The sequence below is a fragment of the Leptonychotes weddellii genome, chromosome X (assembly GCF_054177405.1).
Source record: "Leptonychotes weddellii isolate Sample4059 chromosome X, ASM5417740v2, whole genome shotgun sequence".
Lineage (NCBI taxonomy): Eukaryota > Metazoa > Chordata > Mammalia > Carnivora > Phocidae > Leptonychotes > Leptonychotes weddellii.
The window spans coordinates 16,002,405-16,024,126 of NC_138385.1; positions in this window are offsets into that span (position 1 = coordinate 16,002,405).

Here is a 21,722-nt window from a genome sequence, read left to right on the forward strand (position 1 = left end):
TAAGCACCGGCAGGGGAGAAACAGGGAGGGGCTGAGAGCTCCATGATTACCTAGGAGATGTAAGTGCCAAGAATACAGAAGTATTATTTTGCTGCATACGAGCTAGAAGTGGCCGATCTGGGATTAAAGTAGGGAAAAGCAGGAAATTTGCATTTCCCACAGGTACTTCCTATTTCATAGCAATCACGACACCATGAAACTCAGAATAGAAAAAACAAAGAAATAAATCCATTGTGCATTCAATATTTGGAAAGGGGAGCCATGGAAAAACTGTGGACGTCAAGGAAAAAACTGAATGGAGGAGTTTGTACATGTAATAACTTACAGGATGTCTGAAGACTATTTTAAAACAACTTATTGGAAGCTCAGAACAAATGTATGCCAGAGTTCAAAATTACCACAGGCTTGGAAAGAAAGCCCGGGCTGGCTTGTTGTGAGAGACTGCCAGTGTTTTTGTTTTTGTTTTTGTTTTAATTGTGTTTTAAAAAGGGGGCATAACATAATATTTATCAACTTCACCATTTTTAAGGGTACAGTTCCATAATGTTAAATATACTCACCTGGTTGAGTAAAAAATCTCCAGAACTTCCTCCTCTTGCATATCTGAAACTCTGCCCCCATTAAACACTAACTCCCCTTTTCCTCCGCCCCACAACCCCTGGCGGCCACCATTCTACTTTCGGTTTCTATGAATTTGACTATGTTAGATACTTTATATAAGTAGAATCACACAGTTTTTGTCTTTTTGTGACTGGCTAATTTTATTTCGCATAAGGTTTTCAAAGTTCATCCATATCATAGCATGTGACAGGATTGCCTTCCTTTTCCAGGCTGTATAATCTTCCATTGTATATACCACATTTTGTTCATCCATTCATACAAGGGTGAGCATTTGGGCTGCTTCCACCTCTTAGGTAGGTCTTGTGAATACAGCCTGTCAATGTTTTTGACTTGTATTTTTGGTCTGAAGCTTAATCCATTTATATAAACACATACAACGTTTGCTATTCTTTCTGAACTCAAGGGATAGAGGATTAACTGTTCAAAACTGGTTTTTTCCCCTCTTAAGTAAACAACCCATACACAGAAACACACACGCACACGCACACGCGCACACACAATCCCACCACTAGCAGCCAACAGAAACAAACAAACAAGCAAAAACAACCCTGAATATTTGAGTGTTCTATCACCAAACAGGAATAGACCCAGTGGGTACCTGTTAAACTATAAGGTCTTTTTTTTTTTTAAAGATTTTATTTTATTTATTCATAAGAGTCAGAGAGAGAGAGAGAGGCAGAGGGAGAAGCAGGCTCCCAAGGAGCAGGGAGCCCGATGCGGAACTCGATCCCAGGACCCTGGGATCATGACCTGAGCCGAAGGCAGACGCTTAACCATCTGAGCCACCCAGGCGCCCTAAACTATAAGGTCTTAAAGTTATGCTTTGTCTTGAAAAGAGAGGGGACTTTATGTTCAAATAGCACAGGTTTTATTTATTTATTTTATTTATTTATTTATTTATTTTAAAATATCACAGATTTTAAAATACGAATTCTCGGGGCTCCTGGGTGGTTCAGTCAGTTAAGCATCTGCCTTCGGCTCAGGTCATGATCTCCGGGTCCTGGGATTGAGCCCCACATCGGGCTCCCTGCTCGATGGGAAGCCTGCTTCTCTCTCTCTCTCTCTCTCCTTCTGCCGCTCCCCACCACTCGTTCTCTCTCTCTCTCAAATAAATAAATGAAATCTTTAAAAATAAATAAATAAATAATAAAATATGAATTATCTGTAACTTCTTTATCTATTATATAATTCTGTTTTCAAAACAGCAGGATAATATATCCTAGATAGAATTCAGGTCACTTTAGTAATTACTTTCTTCTAGAAACAGTGGTTGTCAAGCCTGGACAAGTGTCAGAATCTCCTAAAGACCTTAAAAAATCTGGACTGCTGATTCCCATCCATGGCCGCTAAATCGAAAACTCCAGGGTGGGGAAGTGCTGTTTCTGTTGGATCCACAGGCCCTGACTAGAATGGCTCATGGACATCATCAAGACCTCTTTTGTTATCTTGGGGTCTAATGCCCTTCCAAGGAGCCTCTGTCCTCTTCTTTATCGGCCATGGATGTGACTCTTTTATTTCACTGCAGTTCTACTGCATTTCTGGGGCTTCTAGCCTGTCAGCACTCCATCAGTTTGGGCTCCCTCTTCCATGCCTGCTGCCCATTGCTCTCCACTGCCATCTTTGACTTGTCCTGTTACTACCCCCAATGCAGTGTCTCTTGTTCCCTTCTCTAGAGCTAAGCCTCCGTGCTCTTCAAGGTAGCAATTAGACAACCCGTCACTGAAATGTGCCAGTAGGTTGTCCCTCTGCCCCCACGGGACATGTTCCTTTTGCAGAGGCTTCCAATGACCATGCGTTTTATTTAGAGTCTCTCTCTCTCTTTCTCAAAACCAGTAACCACTTTGGTTGCTTCATCTGGGAAATAGATCATAGAATAGATGAGAAAGGGAGGGAGAGAAAGATTTAATATCTTTCTCATTACGTTTTAAATCATCAAATCCCTGGCCTACACTCACCCATACCCAGCTACAGATGTTCTCTAAATTGTCACATGTTTGTCATTTTCCCCCTCCCCTAAATGTTCCCAAACTAACAGGACATTAAATGAGAAAATGCCTCTCCATAAAATTTGCTTATTTTACTATTTGTCTCCCTCAACGTAGCATCCTTCTCATCATCTGTAATGTGCAATCAATTGCATACCCCCGGGAAGGTTGTTCATTGGTCATTTACATGATTGAAGAATGGAGAAAATGAGACACTTCAAAGAATAGAGGTGTTTTAATAACCTCCAATTTGAATCTCTTCTCACTATCTACCTCCTACTGACATAAAATAACAAAAATCACTACTGTCACCTCTCTCTGAAAGGAGGTTTCACATTTTCCCTTATGTAATACAGTATTTTATTTATTAAGGATGCTAGAACTATGCCAGGCCATTAAACCCTATGGGAATCCCTGTTCTGGCTGAAACAGGAAGATCACCATGGAGACATCTCTGCTCCACTGGATGATCAGCAACAGCTGTTGAGCCAAGCTTGGGAGCCCTCTCAGACAGCTTATCCCACAAATTGCATTAGGTAGAACTATAAATGCCGCATCTCACTTAGTGTCATAAGAATTAGACATTTTCCAGTAGCTTTGCCTTAAAATCAGAGTAGTAAACAGTTCCCTGAATCTTTCATACCTATTTGAAATTCCCTGACCTTCTGTGACTGCTCTTGCTATCAATTCAATGGATGGAATTCCTGTGTAATCAATCTTCACCCGAACATTCACCCCAAGCCCTGAGCTTAGCAGGCAGGGAAAGCAAGAAGGTGTGGGGGGTGGATCATCTTCAAAGGGCAACTTGGAGTCCTTGCTTCTTTGCTATTAGATGACACAAATACATGGCTTCTGCCAAATGTATATTCAGCCTTAGAAGAATATCAGACTCGCTCTATGATGTGCTGTGACGCACTTGCTTCCCAAAAGTATGGTGAACCTTGCAGAACCTGAGCTGAACTGACAGCCAGCAAGGAAGCAAACGACCTCAAGTGTACTGTAAGAGTTTGGTAAGCAATTAATTAGGGCCACATAACATTTACCGGGAGCTTCAATCCCTGGCTGATTTATTTGTAGACCTCACCACTTCTGCTGGGCCTTGTATTCCACCCTTGTGACCAGCAGCCCAAGCTCTACTACCTCTACTACGAGTGAGTTTCTTCTGTTGGTAGGGAGAAATGTGGTGCTGGGAAATGAAAGTGATGGAGGTCATCTCAGAAATACCAGTGAGTGAGATTTTACTTCAGAGGCATGACGAATTCTTAACTACCTACAGAGTCTGGTCTCAGACTTGAAGCAAAGGTGGAGTCTGGGTTCTTTGCTATGAAATCAAAGAAGAACAAGAAACCCCATCTTCTCATAAGTAGTGTCCCCACAAAAGGACTGTCTTGAGAGCATCACTGCATAATTTGAGGATACCTTAAGAGAAATCTTCCCAGATGACTCTCTACAGGTGTAGCTTTGTACTAGGCACTTCTATAAATGAGACTTAATAAAAAAAAAAGTTTCAGGGACCTTGAGACACATGATAAGGTAGTGTGTGTGAAGATAACAATGGAGTAGAAAAGTAGTAAATAAAGTTCTAAAACAAATGTATAAAAAAAAAAGGTCAATGAGGAAAACACGTTAGTAGGGAAATGAAGAACACTCCTATTTTCTTGATAAGCAATGCAGTCAGAGTCTTCTCCAAATGAATATACCAATGTGGACAAACCTACAAATTTCAAGAGCTCCTCATGAGAAAATGAACAAACCTTAAAAAGATATTCGGCTAAGCCAATCTGTTATATGAAAAGTTGAGCAGATCTTCAATCCAACAATTGAATAATTGATGAAAATCAACTCAAAGGTTTGGGCTGTAACAATGAGAGCAAATCAAGCTAGGTATGGAGATAGGATTAGTATCAAAAGGAAGTTCCTAACTGGGGTGCCTGGATGGCTCAGTCAGGAGTGTGACTCTTGATCTTGGGGTTGTGAGTTTGAGCCCCATGTTGGGTGTAGAGATTACTTAAAAGTAAAATTTAAAAAAAAAAAAAAAAAAAGGAAGTTCCTAAGTTAAAAGTGAGAGAAGTAGCTCTAAGATTCAAGTTTAAAACCCCACAATCATAAACAAAGGAAGAGTTGTGCATATTTCTTGATTATAAAAACAAACAGAAAAAACATATATGCACTCTAATATCAAATTGGTCAACACGAACCTTGCAACTCGGAGGAAGACCAGTCCCAATGAGAGTAAACACTGAGTGGGCGTTTTATCATCAAAGTTCAATGCACACCCAAGAGATATTTTAGCAAGGATCAAAGACAAAATCTGAAAGGAAGTAAAGCATAGAGGATTCTTACAATACCAAAATAAGCACATTGCTCTATTTCAAGATATAGCATGAAAGATGTTAAGAAAAGGACAGGAAATGAAAGAGGTGACAAAAGTCCTAGACATTGTAAAATTTTGAAGACCATTGGACCACTGACTCAAGACAAAGGTGATATTTTACCTGCAAAGGTTCCCATCTGGGATTCTATAAAGCTGGGAATAGGACTGGCTTTATGGGTGTGTGATTTGTGCAGTCACACAGGGCTTCACACTTGGAAGAGCCATGCACTTGGTTTAATGTTTGCCTGTTGCCATCTTGAAATTAAAAAGATTTTATTTATTTGAGAGAGAGAGATTGAGAGCACAGAGGGGGAGTGAGAGGGAGAAGCAGACTCCCTACTGAGCAGAGAGCCCAATGTGGGGATCCATCCCAGGATCCTGAGATCATGACCTGAGATGAAGGCAGATGCTTAACTGACTGAGCCACCCAGGTGCCCCGCCATCTTGAAATTCTTAATAATTTTTGAACAAGTGAGCTCACATTTTCATTTTGCACTGGGCCGCACAAATTATAGAGCTGTCCTGGCTAAGTCCATACCCAAGGAATTTTTGAAAATGGGGAAAAGGAGAAAAACACAGCCTAATAAGTACAAAAGTGATGGAAAGTTGCTCTTATTCCTATGTTCTGGTTTTTGTATCAGTTCTTGAAACTAATGGTCCATGTGTTAGAAAAGTCATCCCAGAGAAAAGACCTTAGTCTGAGATTTCCCCATTCCCTCACTATTAGGAGGTTTTGTTTTGTTTGCTTTTATGAGTCACATCATAAAATCCAGTTTCTAATATTTTGGTACTGAAAATGGATTTACAATAAAAGACCTCTATCAATTCTTTCACTAAGTACTATTTGAGGATTTAGAGTCCACACCAGGAATAGAAATGGTTGGAGCCACCCTAACACAACAGAAGAATTTCTAAAGAAAAAACTTGATGTAGTTGTGTTACAAGAAATACACAGCAAATTGTCCTCTCAGCCACTACTGAATTATAAATAGTTTAAACATCAATTTGTTGCTTCAGGGATCTCAAAAGCAAGAGGTGCTACTATTCTAATTGCTGAAAAATTCCCATTTGATGTCCAAGGGCTTGAAACAAAGCCTGATGGGTAATGTCATCTTAGCTAAAGGCAATCAGCTAAACAAATCATTAACAAGACGCTCACTTTAAGTGCTGTGTGCCCCCAAAAGGCATTTTATAGCTCAATCCTTTGAAAAATTACATAAAATTTGGTGACAGGCAATGGATAACTAGCAGATTCTTTAAAGTCCTACTGAATGCAAAGATAGATCCAGCCTCCTTTTCTGTCACTAATATGGAAGCAAGGCACTAGGGATTCTTACCTTGCAATCTCAAGCTGCAGAGTGCACAGACCATCTGCAGGAGAGTATTTTTTTATCCAACAATCAACAAAATTACTCAAGATGGCATTAGAACTTTCTCAGTTTGTGCATGTCTGTGTCCGCAGAGATAGGGACAGTAACAGTGGCCAACGCTGCCTGGGTTGCTATTTCCAGAAAGCATTTAATGTAACAGTGAAAAGGATCTGACTATTGCCATCTCCAAAGGTATAAAGCTCCAAGAAAAGAAAATCTTTGTTTTTGGTCGGAGAGAGAGAACACCAGTAAGACTTCCCCATAATTCTCCATAATAACACTAATAATGGCCAACATGTATTTTGTGCTTAACCTGTGTCAAATACTTGGCCAACATTAGCTCCCTGAATCCTCACAACCTGCCTTTACAGATGAGAAAAGCAAGACACAGCTAAGACACACCACGAGTAAGCAGTAGAGGCAGATTTGAAAGCTTCTGGTTTTTTTAATTGAATTATAATTGACAATATTATGTCAGTTTCACATGTATAACATATGGGCTCAATATGTGTATACATTATGAAATGCTCACCTCCAAAAGTCTAGTCACCATCTGTCACTATACAAAGTTATTACAAGACTACTAGCCAGTCCATTCCACTGCATCTCAGCAAATGGCTAGAGATACCATGAGCCAAAAGAGAGAGGTATACTTCCTATCAGGCAGGTAGGCTTTAAAATAATTAAGTCAGAAACATCCACTTAAATACCTACGAATGTTGTCATTTCGCTACTCAAAAACTTTTAATTGCCTGGCAAAACAAATTTCTTACCTGGAATTCAAAACCCTATACGATCTGTCCCCAGTCACATTTCTAGACTCATTTCTTCCAACTCTCACATAGTTTCTGACTCAATTATTAATTGAACAAAAAAAAGCAGTCAGGGCTCGACTAGTTAGCCTCTCAGTTGTTGAAAACAAAACACCTTCCTTCTTCTTCCTTCCCTGACCTCTAGTAAGCTTAAGCAGTTAGGGAGCACCAACCAATTGCCTCCTCAGACTTTGCCACTAGGAGTCTTCGTGAACTATTTAAATCAAACTGTTACTGTGGAGAGAAACACATAAGCACATACAATTGGGGGAATTATTTCATTCAACAAACATTTGGTGGGACTGGACTGGGTCCTAAGGATAAAAGCAAATATGCAACCTCTACCCTCCAAGAGTCTTCAGTCTAGAATATCATCTCTTCCAACTTCTGCCCTAATGTTTTCACCTTTGTAGTTACATTTCTTGAAGTTTATTGAACGTTATCTCCCAGTCCATCCATGAGCCACGGCAGTCTACCATTTCCCTCATAGTGAAATCTCCCCCAGCTATCTCCCCCACTTTCTTAAGTATAAACCCAATAGACCTATTTGGTTTTATTTGTTGATATCTCTGGGATAGTTGGTATTATTGATCTCACCTGCCCACTTGATATTCCCTCTTCTCCCCCCCCCTTTTATTGTGGTATAATGTTTTCCTGGGTCTCCTCCCTCTCCTCCCCTTCTTGATCACCCATATGGATTCCTCTTTAAGTGGTGGTATGCCCCAAGGTTCTGCTCTTAGCCCTCTTCTATTCTCACTCTACATCATTATTTTTCAAAGTCTGGTTCTGGGAACACATGTGGGTCGTGCATCATCGCCACCTAAAGTGCTTGGTAAAAATGTAAATGTCATTGCCTCTTACTGTCTCAGAACCTCACAGCACCCACGACGCTGCATTAAAATAGGTGATCCAGATAGACTCTAAATACTGAAAATCAATGTTCTATATGCACACTACCTATTGAACTATGTCAATCTTTCCTATGGCTTCAGGTACCAGCTATGGAGGCTGGTGAGTTTATAGTTGGCATACAAGAAAGTTGAGAAAATTTCTTTGAGATGGCTTCTAGTTTTTCTGTATTGTAAAGCAGAAGTTGAGGTCATATTCTGAAAATGAGAGCACAAGGTTGGAACAGAAATGAGAAAAGCAGCGGATCAGTGAAATACAGGTCTGCTGAATAGTGTGGGAGCCCCAGTTGAGACTGAAAATTAGGAAGGTGTCATGTAATTCTGTATTTTGGAGAGATTTTTTTTTCATCAACCTTTGTATAGATATAGAGAGAGCAGATAGATAGATAGACCTAAAAGTCGAATTTTTGCCAAGAGGTGTGAATAAAAAATTACGGTACAAGTAACTGAGGATACTAAAAGAATATAAAAGTTATGGATAATAGGATCAAAGCTACATTGACGTGGACGTAATGAGAGAGGACTGATAGAGGTTTTGATGCTGCCAAAGTACAGGTGTAATGAGAGCAACAGAATGAAAGAACTGGAAAAATGAGCGGCCATGGTTAGAATGGGAAATCTGAATGTAAGATTTCAAAGAGGAAAGCATTTTGGGTAATGGCAGAGTCCAAAGTGTTGACATGCAAGTGGGTAGCCGAAGTGGGGATTGGACAAAGATTAAGAAATAGAGAGACCAGGGTATTGGAAAGGTCGTCCATTGTGGACACTTGAAATCACCAAGGATGACGGTGACAGGGCTTGGAATGGAGAAGGCGGCTGTGAGTCGAAGTCTCCAGTGAACAAGGAAGACCGTGGCCAATGGCAGCAGAAGGGGTTGAGTATCTCCCCTCCTGCAAGGCATCTCATTTCTTGAAGCGCCAAATTCCTTATTGTGGTATCCCAGATTTTTCATATTCGGATACCAACCTAAATTTCTAGCCTGCCTGCCATCCGTTCACCTTCACACGACCTCCACATCAGCCTCAATGTGCTGCTACCATTCCCTAAACAAAGGCCACAGCCTGCAGTAGGCATTTCCTGGTCCCTTCTCTGAACCTCGGTCTTGCTTCACTGGGGCTATACCTACAATTCAGGGTTTTTATTACACGTATTTGCATACATGTTCTCTCTCCTACGACTCTTTGATCCCAGGGAGGATGGTATATGCACATCTGTAACACCCATCTCAGCGCAGAGCACAGTGCCTTTCGCATAGTAAACAACTGACAAATACTAAATTTATCCTTTCTGAAGCTATATTGCATGTTTATAATTATTTATACTAATTTTATAAACTGAACAAAAATCGGTACGGTTGTAAAACTGCAACTGGGATATGTTTGGACTAATTGTAGAACTGCTGAGTAAATTAAGCAGAAATACATGTTTATTCACTCACCCTAAAAAAGGAATTTACTTTTTATGGCTGGAAGATTGTGCGAACTGAACAATGGCATAAGAAGAATCTGCACAGGGGGCGCCTGGGTGCCTCAGCTGGTTAAGCATCTGCCTTCGGCTCAGGTCATGATCCCAGGGTCCTGGGATCCTGCCCAAGTAGGGCTCCCTGTTCAGCGGCCTTCGGACCAGGTGGTGATGCTGGGGTCCTAGGGTGGAGCCCTAAGTCAGGCTCCCTGCTCAGTGGGGAGTCTGCTTCTCCTTCTCCCTCTGCCCCTCGTCCCCCCACCACTCATTTTCTCTCTCTCTCTCAAATAAATAAATAAAATCTTAATATAAAAGAAGAATCTGCACAGAGTCTGCTTCCATAAGATATGGGAGTTTCTGATCAGAGGCGAACAGTCATAAGATATTAAAACATTCCTGCAACTCGAGGTACAATAGTGATTTCCTAGAACGCTGGCTTCTCTTTAGAAAATGTTATTGACAAGACTGTTTGAAGGCAGTATATATCCTATGAATACATCAAAGAATAATGTAAACAGGATGAGATGACATCAAATAAAATGGGACATAAATATCCTCTGTATTATGTTCACTGAACGTCTTGGTGTTTAATGCTGCTGGAATTGTTAAGGTATGTTAAGTAGCCTGGATTTTGTTTTGCTTTTTAGTATGTTAATCCTAATCTAATATATATGTATGTACACACATATATATGTACATATATTGTATTATATATAGTATGCGTATTACATATGTACATATTTTTACATTTTTAAAATTTTTTAAAGATTTTATTTATTTATTTGACAGAGAAAGACATAGCAAGAGAGGGAACACAAGCAGGGGGAGTGGGAGAGGGAGAAGCAGGCTTCCCCGCGGAGCAGGGAGCCCGATGTGGGGCTCGATCCCAGGGCCCTGGGATCATGACCTGAGCTGAAGGCAGATGCTTAACGACTGAGCCACCCAGGCGCCCCTATTTTTAAATTTTTTTAACGAACATAATAATCTTTGATATTTTTAGCACGGAATCACTCTTATTGGAAATCTTAATTTCAGAGAAAATAGTTATATTCCCCTTTAAAATTTTTCCTTGCATTCCAGAGAAATCCAGTAATTTATTCAGGAATAGTCTCCTTTCTCTCAGAGCAGTCCTGAAAACACGCAGGTCAAATCTAATGATAATGAAACCAGGGGGTCTAGTCTTTTTATTGTCTGCTGTTGTTTGGAGTAAATAAGCTCTAGCTGGAGCTTTTAAAAACAAACTTTATTGAGATATAATTGACACCCAACAAGCCGTACATACACCATGTATGTACAACTTGACAAGTTTGGATATAAGTATACATCCATGGAACCATCACCGCGATCTATGCCATAAGCATCTCCATCCCCTCCAGAAGTTTCCTCCCACGCTACTTATTTATTTCTTTGGCTGATGAGGCCACTTAACATAAGGGTCATTCTCTTAGCAAAGTTTGAAGTATAGAATACAGTATTATTAGGCACCTAAAATAGTTGAACTCTTCAAAGCAGAAAGCAAAATGGCTATCAAGGGCTCTGGGGAGGGGAAAATGGGTTGCTCTTGGTCAAAGGGTGCAAAGTTTCAGTTATGCGAGATGAGGAAGTCCCAGAGCTGTACTTCCAGTATAACGCCTGTCATTAATAATACACTATATTGTAGCCTTAAAGGCTAAAGCTTTGACATTTTTGTAATGGAAGTTTTGTTATTTGCTAGAGATGTCTTTTAAACTTTCGCATAGAGGCTAGCGTTCTCCCCCCTAAAATAGAAGTTTTAGCTCCTACTCAAGCTACTACAGGTCCTTGGAAGGTGGGTAAAGAAATGTGGGACCGCAAAGTTTCCATTGGGAATTTAAGAGAGAAGCAGGGCTGCAGTTATCCATCATTAGGTGAAACGATGCATTGAAAGCAAGAACTTGTTTATATGTCACGTTGAAAATGACATTCCACACATAGCCCGTCTTGGATGTTCCTCACGTGTACCTTCCACATCTGAAGTCAGAGACCGTTTACTCATATTTTACGGAAAATGCACCTAGAGTATCGTCTTCGGAATGACGTATTCAAAGGAGTCCTGAGACCATCCCACAACTTACTCCTTTGCCTATATCAGAGCTCGTATCTTCTCTGAATGTGTGTTCTTCAGGAGGGTCCACTGACCTCCCTTAATGTGGAAGAAGCAGCTACCACCAAGGGCTCACTAGGGGATCCCTTTCTGAAAAATAAACAGAGGTAAAAATCTCCACCTTAACAGCTAGCTAAGAACCAGGGAATGTGGGAAGGAGACATGAGGCAGGTAAGTTTTGATACTGAGGCTGATAGAGGGTCAGAGAGCTCCACAGGATAGGCTTGGACTCTGTCAACACGATGATGGGAGTCTCACCCGGTGAGCCTTCGACAGTCAGGTACAATGGACCAATAGGCAGGAGAGGCCTGAAATGGAGAGCAGGATCCCAAACCAAACCTATGTACTTCACAGGTTTTTTTTTTTTTAATCCGTTTGTTTGACGAATAATTTACACAAAGTAAAATTCATTCTTTTTTTTTTTTTTTTAAAGATTTTTATTTATTTATTTGACAGAGAGAGAGAGATAGCGAGAGCAGGAACACAAGCAGGGGGAGTGGGAGAGGGAGAAGCAGGCTTCCTGCCGAGCAGGGAGCCCGATGTGGGACTCGATCCCAGGACCCTGGGATCATGACCTGAGCCGAAGGCAGACGCTTAACGACTGAGCCACCCAGGAGCCCCAAAATTCATTCTTTTAAAGTACCCAGACCAGTGAGTTTTGAGAAACAAATGCACAATCATGGAAGTACCACCACAACCAAGATACAAAATATTTTCATCACACCAGAGTTCATCTGTGCTCCTTTGAAATCCAGCGCCTCCTCACAACCTAAGCCCCTGGCAAACACTGATCTGTTTTCTGTCCCAAAGCTTTGCCTTTTCTAGAACACTGTATAAAAGGAATCCCATAACATGTAGTCTTCTGTTTCTGAGTTCTTTTACTCACTAAGCTTTTGATCTTTTTTTCTTTTGTCCTATTAGTAGTTCATTCCTTTTTATTGCTGAGTAGTATTCCGTCGTTCACCCATTCCCAATTGATGGACATTTGATTTGTTCCAAATTTGTCATTTTTATGAACAAAGCTGCTGGGAGCACTTGCACACGGGTCTTTTTTTGAAATATGTTTTCATTTCTCTTGAGTAATTACCTCGCAGTTGGATTGATAGGATATATATATATATGTATATATATATATATATATATATATATACATGTGTATGTGTATGTCACAGCAATATGCTTTTTAAAAACTATTTATTTATTTGAGAGAGAGAGAGAGTGTGTGCACGCAAGTGGGGGGAGGGGCAGAGGGAGAGGGAGAGAGAGAGAATCTTAAGCAGGCAGGGCTCCATCTCACGACCCTGAGATCAGGACCTGAGCTGAAATCAAGAGTCAGACGCTTCACCGACCGAGCCGCCCAGACACCCCAGCTACACGCTTAACTTAATGGAAACTGCCAAATTGCTTTTTTTTCCAATGGCTTACTATTCTGCAGTCCCGTCAACAGTGTATGAGAAAGTCGCAGCTGTTGCGCGTCTGTACCAGCCGTGTTTTAAGTTTTTGTCGTTGCGGTAGGGGTTTTCGTTTGCACTTCCCTATTGACTAATGAAGTTGAACATCTTTTTATGTGCTTATTGATCATCCCTGTATATCTTCTCTGGTTAAGTGTCTATTCAAAAATTTTACCTATTTTTAAATTTTAAGGTTGTCTTCCAACTGTTGATTATAAGAGTTTTATAGGTGTTCTGGATGCAAGTCCTTGACCGTATATGTATTGCAAATATTTTCTCCCCGTCTGTGGTTAATCCTTGCCTTTTCTTTAGCAGGGACTTTTGCAGGACAGCTGTCTTTAATTTTGATGAAGTTCAATGTGTCTTTTGACAGCCTTTTATGGTTTTGGTTTTCGTGGCCTAGGAAATTATTTACCTAATTCAAAGTCACAAAAAATCTCTCCTATGTTTTCTTACAGGGTTTTTATAGTCTTAGCTCCTACATTTAGTTCATGATACAGTTTGCATTAATTTTTATGTATGGCGTGAAATAAGGTTTGAGGCTCTCTCTCTCTCTCTTTTTGGCATCTGGATGACCAATTGTTTCAGCCCCAATGGCTGAAAAGATGATCTTGTCCCCACTGAATCACATTGGTACCTTTGTGAAAAATCAATTGATCGTATAAGTCTGGGCCTTTTCTGGACTCCCTATTCTATCCCAGTGATCTGAATGTCTATTCTCTTATTTACTTATTTCCTGTAAGTCTTGAAATCAGGTAGTGTGAATCTTCACATTTTGTTCTTCTTTATTGAAATCGTTTTGGCTCTTCTAGATCCTTTGATTACTATAAAAATTTTAGTTATCAGTTTGTAAATTTGTACCAAAAAAAACCTTCTAGGACTTTTTTTGGGATTGTGTGAAATCTAGAGATAAATCTGGGGAGAACTGACTTCTTGACAACAGTGAGTCTTCCCATCTGTCCATTTATTTCGAACTTTTTAAATTTCTCTCAGCAATGTTTTACTGTTTTTGGCATACAGTCTTGCACTTATTTTGTTCAATTTATTCCTAATTATGCCACTGTTGAAGGTATGACCAATGGTACTTCAAATTTTATTTTAAAATTTCCAGTACTTCATTGCCAGTATACAGAATTACAATTGATTTTTGTATACTGACCTCGTATGGAGACTTTGCTAACTCACTTACTGCTCTTACAATTTTTTCTGTAGGTTAGTTGGGATTTTTTATGCAAATGATTATGTTCTGTATGAATAAAGATGGTTTAATTTATTATCAGTTGGGATCCTTTTTTTTTTTAAAGATTCATTTATTTATTTGTGAGAGAGAGAGAGAGAGCAGGGGGAGGGGCAGAGGGAGAGAGAACCCTCAAGCAGACTCCCTGCTGAGTGTGGAACCCGACGCAGGGCTCAGTCCCCAGGCTCAGAGATCAGGACCTGAGCCTATATCAAGAGTTGGCCACTCCACTGACTGAGCCACCCAGGTGCCCCACTTGGGATGCTTTTTCATTTTTTTCTTGCTTTGTTATACTTGCTAGAACTTCAAGTACAATGTTGAACAGAGGTGTTGAGAGTGGACATCCTTGCCTTGCTCCTAATCTTAGGAGGAAGCATTTAGTCTTTTACTACTGAGTAGGATGTTAGCTGAGGTTTTGCATAAATGTCCCACAAGTTCTAGAAGTTCCCTTCTATTCCCAGTTTTCAGAGTTGTGGGTTTTTTTTTTTTTAACTCATGAATGGGTTTGAATTTTGTTAAGTAATGTTGCTGCATCTATTAAGTTTGTATAAATGTTTCTTTAACTCTATTAAGATGGTGTATTATAATGATTGGTTTTTAAGTGGTAAACTAACCTTATATTCCCCTTATATTCCCACGGTAAATCTCTGTATTTTCTGTGCTTTGGAAAAACATTAATGTCATGATATTAACCTGGATTGGAAATCCCCCTTTTAAAAATTATGAGATGGGGTCATACAAAATGTTAATAATGGAACATAGGTTGAAATAGAATCAAACCCATGGAAGAACTAAGACAGGGTTTTTAAAAAATAAAACAGTAAAAGCCACCTATGTTTTTATTCTTATACAATACTTCTCTATACTGCATGTTTCAGGATTGCATGAATGATAGTAGGATTATCTATGCTTTGTATTTACTTATTTTACACTGGAGTGGAGGGCGTTAGAATCTCTTTTTTCATAGACTTGGCGCTGTGCTCACATCATACTAATCGGGGAGATTCTCTGAACCTGGGCAGAGTAGAGCTAAATGCCAGAAAAAAGGCACACAATTATGTGGTGCATTTGATAACATGTGCATGTGTCTGGTTGTGGTTCTGAGATGCAAATGCATTTGGAGTCCTGTTCTCTATTATTAGTAGGTAAAGTCAAATCTATTTTAAAAATGTTTTCAGCAGATTTGTTTGGAAATGAGCAATTGGAATAATGTTAAATGCCCCAAATAAAGGCTGAACCAAAGATGCGTGGTGAGACAGTGACATGGAATATACACTGCAGCTATTGACAATAATGGCATAAATGTGTATTTACTGATACACAGATACACTAACGGGATCTTTGTTAAGTAATGGACCAGGTTATACAGACAGCATTTAGAAGTGACTCCAGTTCTTAAAATGGAACATACGCTTAGCGGTGTAAATGCATAGAAAATATTTTGGATCCACACCTATCCCAAAAGATTAACAGTGGCTTTCTAGATGTTATGGCACCAGAGGGCATTTTGGTTTTGTATTCATGTATCTACACTTTCTTACATGCATTTATACAGTGCATTTTGTAGTAGCGAGCTAAAATTTTAAAGCATTTCCCCACATAAAATACTCTTTGGAAATGCTTGATCTCTTTAAAAATGTAAATCAATCGACAGAAAGACATCTGTGCTCGTGGGCTGTAAGACTTCGTATTGTTAAGGTGGCGGTAGTACCCAAAGCCATCTACAGATTCAATCTCATTGGTGAAAATAAACACACTACAGGTCAGAATGTGTGGGATGCCACTAAAGAAGGATTTCAGGAGAAAATTCTTGCACAAAATGCCTACACTGGAAAAGAAAGCAGACTTCAAATCAGTGATCTCCGGTTCCAAGAGAGTAGAAAAAAGCAAAGCAAATGAAAACAAAGTTAAGGGAACAAAGGGAGTAATAAGGATCAGGGTATCAATCAATTAAAACAGAAAACAGAAAAACAATAAAGAAGATAATGAATGCAACCAAAAGCTGGTTCTTTGAGAAAAGAAACAAAACAGGCAAATCTCTAGCCAGACCGATCAGGCAAAAAAGGGGAGATATAAATGATTAATATCGAAAGTGAGAGAGATGACATCACTCTAGATTCTACAGATATTAAAGAGATAACAAGGGGGCGCCTGGGTGGCTCAGTTGGTTAGGCGACTGCCTTCGGCTCAGGTCATGGTCCTGGAGTCCTGGGATCGAGTCCCGCATCGGGCTCCCTGCTCCGCGGGGAGTCTGCTTCTCCCTCTGACCCTCCTCCCTCTCATGCTGTCTCTCATTCTCTCTCTCTCAAATAAATAAAAAAAATCTTTAAAAAAAAAAAATAAAAAATAAAGAGATAACAAGGACACGCCATGAAGAGCTTTATGTCAATACATTTGACAGGTGAGATGAAATAAACAAATCCCTTGAAAGACACCAACTACCAAAGCTCCTTCAAGGCTACACAGATTACTGCAATAGCCCTGTATCTATAAAAGGTACGGAACTTGTAGTTAAAAACCTTCCCATGAAGAAAACTCCAGGCCCAGATGGCTTCACTACTGAATTTTACCAAACATTTAAGGACGAAATAATAACAATGATACCTAGCCTCCTCCAGGGAACGGAAGAGAGAAAATCCTTCTCAACTGATTCTACACGACCAGCATTACCCTGATATTGAAAGACAAAGGCATTATAAGAGAAGAACAGTAAAGACAGATGTCTCTCATAAGCATAAATAGAAACATCATTTCCAAATCTTCAGCTGGTTGAATCCAACGCTATATAAAAAGGATAGCATATCATGACCAAGTGGGATTTGTCTCAGAAAAGCAAGCTTGGTTTTATCTTTGAAAAATGATCAATGTAATTCACCCTCTTAAACCAAAAATGAGTACCACATGCTCATGTTAACATATGCAGTAAAACAATTTGCCAAAAGCCAACATCCATTCTTGATAGAAATATTGAACAAACTGAGGAATAAAAGGGAAGTTCCTCAACTTGATAAAGAGCATATACCATTTCCCACTGAATATACCTTATGCTGAATTTTTCTATATTTAATTCACATCTGAAACATATTTCATTATTTTTTGATTCTTTGATAATTCATAGAATTTTAGAGCTAGAAAGAATTATCAACATTTTCAGAAATATGGGTTTATCTGCCAGTAAATTACCTGTTTTACTTCCGTAAATTTTGATTGTTGAACAAGATAATCATGCAATTCTGTTTTGCTGTAAACAGAAAATCAAAAAGACCAAAATGAAACTATTATTGTAAACTGAAGAGAAAAAAAAAAAAAGAGCATATACCAAAAACCTATAGCTAACATTATAACTGATGGTAACAGACTACTTCAAAGGCAGGATGTATACCCTCATGTTTCTATTCAATTTGTACTAGAAGTTCTGTTCAGTACACTAAGCAAGAAAGACACAAAATGTACACAGATTAGAAAAGGAGAAAGCAAAACAGTCTTCACTTGCAGATGGCATAATCATTTATGTGGCATCCACACAAGCTACTGGAACTGGAAGTGAGGTTAGTAAGACTGCAAAGCATAAAATCAATATACAAAACAATTATCTTTCTATAAATTAGCAACAGATAATATGAAATAAAAAATTTCAAATATCACAACAGCATCAAAAATATGAAATACTTGGGAATAAATCTAACGCTGAAACTATAAAACATTTAGAAGACCTAAATACATGGTGAGATATGTTCATGAGTTAGAAGATTTGAGTTTATTAAGATGTCAAATTTCTTCAAACCGATGTATGGATTTCAGGTGATCCCACTCAAACTGCCAGCAGGCTTTTTGCAGAGTGTGAGAAGCTGCTTTACAATTCACATGACCTAGAATAGCCAAAATGACTTTGAAAAAGAAGAACAAAGTTGGAGAGCTAACACTACCTGTTTTTAAAGTCTTAATATAAAGCTATAGCAATGAAAACAGTGTGGTATTGGCATAAAGACAGACAAATAGACCGATAAAACAGAATAGAGAATCTAGAAATAAACCTACCCGCATAGACGGGACTGATTTTGACACAGGTGCAAAGGCAGTTCAGTGGAGAAAAGATAGACTGTTCAACAAATAGTTCTGGAAAAATTAGATAGCCACACGCAAAAAAAAAAAAAAAAAGTCAACTTTTGTCCATTCCTTGTGCCATACATAAAAATTAACTCAAAATCATTAGCAAGAATGTGAAATGTAAAACTATAAGAACTTCTAACAGGAAATATAGGAGAAAACCAGTGAGATCTTAGTGAGGCAAAGAGCTTTGGATATGACACGGAAAAGTGCAAGCCATAAAATAACAAAGGGATAAATCTCGCTTCATCAAAATTTAAAAGTTCTGTTCCTTGAAAGAAAAATGTTAAGAAAATGAAAATACAAAAATGGGAGAAAATGATATTTTTAAATCAAGTATTTGCCAAGGAACTTATATCCAGTATATGTATCTTTAGATACCTATATCTATCTAGATACCTATTTACAGATCTAGATATCTATCTAACTATCTATCTATCTATCTAACTATGGATAGATATGGAGGGAGGGAGAGAGAGAGAGAGAGAGAGAATTCTCAATCCCCACCAAAAGAAAAAGACAACCGAATTAAAAGATAGGGAGAGAAGATACACGAATGGCAAATAAGCCATGAAATCATGTTCAACATTGTTACCCATGAGGAAAATGCAAATGAAACTCTGTCATGACAATGAGAGAAAACTTGAAGGGAAAAGAAGAAGCTGAGAGGAGAAAAGGAGACAGTGAGGCAAAGGTCAAGAAAGGAGAAGAGGGGAGCACATAGGCAATGTCAGCAGGAGAAAAGAAAGCCCGATCAGCACAGGGTCAGGTGGGGTCCCAGCAACACGTCAGGGAGCACAGACACGCTCTACGTTTTCCTTCTGAAGAGGGAGAGTTGAGCAGGCTCCCGTGCTCCCATCCTGTGTTCCCGTGTCCCCCAGCCGGGACTGTACTGAGGGCCAAAGGGCCAAAATGGGTTTTGAGCTTCTCAATGACTGGGATCTTCAGTCAGCGGCCTCTGGGGTATGGTATCAATCAATCTGTGTTGAGCAGTCATTTGCACTGGTTATTTTGTAAGAGGAAATCAATTTGAATATAGACAAGGTATCAAATGCCTTCATTCCATTAGACAAAGAGCTAGATAAGCCCCCTGCTTGAATTGACCATTGAGAATGGCAACCTAGATGCATGTAACTCTAGCTTATTACACCTTTTTTTCCCTCCTTTCCTCTTAAAGGCATAGGATACAATATCCTTTCAGGAAAGACACTCCCTAAGGGGGAGACAAGGGAGCGAAAGTCTCTCATGAGGCCCAAGTTAGGGGTAGAAAATATCTCTCCTTGCATTTGTTTTGGTACAATTACTGATTGTTGAATTTAGGATGGATCTTCAGAGGGGTCTTCCTCTCCAGCCCGCCCCCAGTAGGGCAAATGGCCGACAAAAATCTTTCACTGATGGTCAAGAAATTATCATCATGTACTTGTGTTGACTCTGAGGTCTGCAGTCACTGGTTTCTTTAGCTGTTTTCTTTGGGAGCCTACATCACAGCAAAGAAACACTTTTTTATTTTATTTTATTTTAATTTTATTATGTTATGTTAGTCACCATACAGTACATCATTAGTTTTTGATGTAGTGTTCCATGATTCACTGTTTTCGTACAACACCCAGTGCTCCATGCAGTACGTGCCCTCTTTAATACCCATCACCGGGCTAACCCATCCCCCTACCCCCCTCCCCTCTAAAACCCTCAGTTTGTTTCTCGGAGTCCATAGTCTCTCATGGTTCGTGTCCCCCTCCAATTTCCCGCCCTTCATTTTTCCCTTCCTTTTCCCAATGTCCTCCATGCTATTCTTTATGTTCCACAAATAAGTGAAAAAGTATGATAATTGTCTTTCTCTGCTTGACTTATTTCACTTAGCATAATCCCCTCCAGTCCCATCCATGTCGATCCAAATGGTGGGTATTCATCCTTTCTGATGGCTGAGTAATATTCCATTGTATATATGGACCACATCTTTATCCATTCATGTGTTGAAGGGCATCTCGGCTCTTTGCACAGTTTGGCTATTGCGGACATTGCTGCTATGAACATTGGGGTGCATATGGCCCTTCTTTTCACTACATCTGTGTCTTTGAGGTCAATACCCAGGAGTGCAATTGCTGGGTCATAGGGTAGCTCATTTTTAACTTTTTGAGGAACCTCCACACGGTTTTCCAAAGTGGCTGTACCACAGACAAGCAACTCGCCTCAGGAACAAAAGATTCAACCCATGTAGAATGCATCTTATGCTTAGAGACACCATTTAAATAGGTAAACAGCCATATCTTGCGTGTTGGAGCGCACATGGGACTGTCGAATTGGCGGCCCAGAGTCGGGCTAGCTCTTGGCACGTGGACCTACCTAAGGTCCAGTTTGGATGAAAGTGTTGCTCCAGCATCCCGCTGCTTTCCCTATAACATCTTCCCAGGTTCTTGTAAGAGAGACAGCTGCTCTCCCACCGACCTGGCCTCGGCATGATCCTGGGGGTGGGCCCTGGCCTGCCCCGCTCTCTCTGCCCCCCTCTCCCCTTCCCAGCCATGTCACTTCAGCACTGCTCTGGGAAACTTTTAAATTATCAGCCTGAACTCTGCTCCTTGCCCTGAAAAATTCACTCAAAAGCTCCCCAGAGAACTCTCCACAGTCAACCACACCAGCAGCCTCCCTCACGGTGGCCTCTGCTCTGATCGGGGTGAGGCGTGGCAGTGTGGGAGTCCAGCACGTGTGTGTTCTCCCACTCGGGCTGCCGGCAGAATCCGAGCCAGGCTCCGACTGCCAGTGGCCAGGCTCAGGACGAGGACACCTTGCTGTTTGCTCACCGGGGAGCTTCTACCTACGCTACTTGTGTGAAGAATGTACACCTTCAGTATATACCAGTTTTATTTGTCAATTATAACTAAATAAAGCGAGGGGGAAACAAAAATAAATTTAAAAAGGAGAGCAGTACTTTATACTACTGAACCTCAAAATGTTAGGATGGTAAATTTTACAGTATATGGATTCTACCACAATAAAACATTTTTAAAAAAAGAAGAATGTAAGAATGTAGCTTTAAGAAGAATGAAAAGCCATCTGACTGCTTCTTAGCCCAGGTCATTACACAAGAGGCAGTGAAGTAATTGATAGTATTGATTTCGTGGCTGGCCATCTTAGTTTCGAAGTCAATTCTGTTTGACTGTGGGCAAGTCACTTTTCTGGGCTTCAGTATCCTCATCTCTGAATTGGGAATAATCTTCATAACTACCTCACAGGGTTGGTGTGAGCCTTAAATGAATTAATACTTACGAAGCACTTA